Source organism: Peromyscus maniculatus, chromosome 8, assembly GCF_049852395.1.
Source record: "Peromyscus maniculatus bairdii isolate BWxNUB_F1_BW_parent chromosome 8, HU_Pman_BW_mat_3.1, whole genome shotgun sequence".
In the NCBI taxonomy this organism is placed as follows: Eukaryota; Metazoa; Chordata; class Mammalia; order Rodentia; family Cricetidae; genus Peromyscus; species Peromyscus maniculatus.
The window spans coordinates 76022884-76026593 of record NC_134859.1 but is presented as its reverse complement, the minus strand read 5'-3'; positions in this window follow the sequence as shown (position 1 = coordinate 76026593).

The following is a 3710-nucleotide window of genomic DNA, read 5'->3' as shown; positions in this document are numbered from 1 at the left end:
CCTCAGCTACATAGTGAGTTCTAGAACAACTCTGGATAAATGAGAGCCTTTTTCAAAAGGAAAAAAAGACGACAACAGAAGGAAAACAGGTCAAAATGTTTAAACACCAGTTGTCCCTGGTAAGACACTTGGGCACGTGTGTGTGTGTGTGTGTGTGTGTGTGTGTGTGTGTGTGTGTGTGTTTTCCAAATATTCGACAATGGAAAGAATGGAGAGAAACCGTCATTTTTTTTTTCTAAGAGTATGTTCTTCTGTTGCCTCTTCAAAAATGTAAGGGTTCTGCACCCAGAGGGATTTATAGAAAATGGTGACTTTGCACACACACAGTGCCAGTGGACAGAGCAGAAGGAGCGCTGTAGAGGTCTTCCCACACTCACTCCTGTTACAGATGAGGATGTAAGACCCAGCGGTGGAATGATGAGCCTGGGAGGCAGGACTTCCACCTGGGCGGGGCAGGGCTCTATTCCCAGCACTCGCCAGCCGCTTGATCATCTTCCCATTTACCAGTATCACCTCCATCTTCCAGTTCCAGACTGTTAGGTATGCCAGACTCGGACTCACAATGTGGTGCTGGGCTAGCTCATCAGCTGGTAGCTATTGTAAATGCAGACTCCCACAGCCAGGCAAAGTGGTACTTGCCTGTATTCCCAGCACTCGAGAGTCAGAGGCAGGATATTTGTTTTACCGTTGGCTTCGCGGCTACACCTGAGTCTACTGATATTTTAACTACTGTCTGCAGCCCTGCAGCCCCACCGGTTGGGTCGGTACTCTGCTGCTGCCAAATGTAGTTTTTAACTAAGTATCATTCTACCAATAAAGACTCAGGAGTCAGATGCTGGGGTGAAAGCCTGCTAGCTCAGAGAAGCCAAGAAGCAACCAGCTGACCTTCCTTTTTGGTAGGAGACCTAGCAAGAAAGAGAGTATCTCTCCAGCTGTCCCAAACAAACAACTGACAAAACTCTAAGTCTACTCATCTTCCTGCCTCCTCCATGCTCTCTATGGCTAATTCCTGTCAACTAGTTGCTGGCTCTGCCCCCTGATCCGAGGTTGATTTTATGAACACAGTCTCAGGTTTCACTGTACGATCAAATATCCCACAACAACGACTGACACAAATTTGAGGCGAGCCTGGTTTATATAGTGAAACTGTCTCAAAGTGATAAGAATCTCAGGCCTTTTTCCCCGAGAAAAGGGGAATCAGGGCAAGGTTCCCACAGCAACAACAAATTACAGAAACTCTTACATGGCTTAGACTGAAGCTGACCGGGATGACCAAAGTAATTATTTTTATTTTATTTACTTATCTATGTTTGTGTGTATGTGTGTGGGTCCTCACAGGGCACAGAGAGTATCTGGAGGTCAAAGGACAATGTCTTAGTTAGGGTTTCTATTGCTCTGAAGAAACACCATGCCCACGACAACTTTTTTTTTTTTTTTTTTTTTTTTTTTTTGATTTTCAAGACAGGGTTTCTCTGCGCCTTTCCTGGATCTCACTCTGTAGACAACTCTTATAAAGGAAAAACACTGTGGTGGCTGGCTTAAAGTTTCAGAGGTTTAGTCCATTATTGTCATATCGGGAAGCAAGGCAGCATGCAGGCAGACATGGTGCTGGAGAAGGAGCCGAGAATTCTTACATCTTGACTCACAGGCAATAGGAAGTGGTCTCTCTCTCACTGGGTGGAGCTTGAATATATATATATATATGAGACCTCAAAGCCCACCCCCACAGTGACACACTTCCTCCAACAAGACCACACCCACTCCAACAAGGCCACTCCTCCTAACAATGCCACACCCTTTGGGGGCCATTTTTTTTCCAGATCCCCACAGACAACTTGGAAGTCAGTTCTCTTCTTCCACCTGTGGGTCCCAAGAATCAAACTGAGGTTGTTAGGCTAAGCAGTAGGCACCTCTGCCTGCTGAACCCTGTCACGGGCTCATGGACGGCCAAAGTAAAACAGAGTGATTTGGGGTGTGGTAAGCTGTTATGGATGGGATTGACCTTGCTGTGTAGTTCAGGCAAGCCCTGAACTCACAGAGATCCATCCTCCTCTGCAGGCCACCATGCCCAGCTTTTTTTTTTTTCTTTCAAAATAACAACAATTTTATTTTGGTAAAGTTGTGCTGTCACTATGAAAAAATAAACAGGGATCTGATGTTCTGTTTCTAGTTGAATGGTAAACTAACAGTATTACCAAGTGGATTTTCGACTCCCAATTTTTACTCACTTATAGAGTTCTGAACTATAGCTAGAATGCCTGTTCATCTGGAACAAAAGAAAAGCCACCAATGACAATCATAATACCTGTACTTCCTAGACTCCCTTGCAGCTAAGGTCTGATGGCACTCTCCCTGAGACAGATACTATTTTATTTTGTGTCATGTGCATGCAAGTTCCAGAGGAGGCCAGAAGAGGGCGTCTGATCTTTTGGAGCTTGAGTTGAACTGCTAACAGACACCGGTGCTGAGAACCAAATTCAGTTCATCTGGAAGAGCTCTTAACCTCTGAACCATCTCTCCAGCCTTTAATAATCGGGTTGTTTTTTTTTTTCTCCTTTTCCTGTTTTTTCTGTTTTGCTTTCTTTCTTTCTTTCTTTCTTTCTTTCTCTTTCTTTCTTTTTTGGTTCTTCGAGATAGGGTTTCTCTGTGTAGTCCTGGCCATGCTGAAACTCACTCTGTAGAGCAGGCTGGCCTCAAACTCAGAGATCTGTCTGCCTCTGCCTCTCCACTGCATGGATTAAAGACATGAGCCGCCACCACTTGGCCCCCTTAATAATTCTTGCTAGACAGGTTTCTACAGGCCTGATGCCCTCTGAGAGCTGGGATTTGCCACATAGTAATTGGCACCTAGCAATCACCCAGTATGTGCGTAATAATACCAGTAAGAAGTCTAGAGTAGCTCAGTACAATGCTGTCTAGCATGTGATACCTCTGAGTTCGATCCCCAGCACCAATATATAAATAAGTAAATACAGAGAGAGCAAGAGCACTGGTGACTTTTGGCAATCTTTGACGTTATACTTTCAAAAGAGAGTTTTCTCCACTCCAACAATCATAACCACGTCAACCCCACCTCCACCGGTGAGGAAGTGGGTCAGGCTGAAGATCAAATACTCCAAGTCGTTTATAGTAGAACTTCCTTTAGCCGGTCAACCATGTATATTAACATCCTCAATGTTGCTCCGCCCCTTATTTCCCTAAACCACGCCTCATTCCACACTAATGAGGGTGCCCATCCTTTCCTAGGCTTCAGATCAGTCACGTTTTCTCCACATTCCCGACCACCTCCAGCCCCCACCTCGCCCCCAGATCTGGCCCCGCCCTCATACCTGGACCCCTCCCACTCAAGGGGAGCGCCACCGCGGGCCCCGCCCCACATCTCGTCCCGCCTATAAACGGGTTTCGTTTGCGCAGGCCACGCCTCCTTCTAACCCCGCCCCACCAGCGGAATGCGCCATCATAGGCCTGGGTCCTATCCGACCCCGCCCATGCTCTGGGAGCGTCAGGCCCCGCCCACCCATCGCCGCGGAGGGCCAGCGTGCGGACTGCGCAGGTGCGCGCCACAAGCGCGGCCTCCTCCCCCCCACGCAGGTCTCGCAGCGTGCGGGTGGGACGGCGCCCGCGGGCTTGGCCGCAGGTAGAACCCCGGGGCCGCGCGAGCGGGCTCAGCTCCCCGGAGACCTCGCGAGAGGGGCGCGGGCGAGACCCCC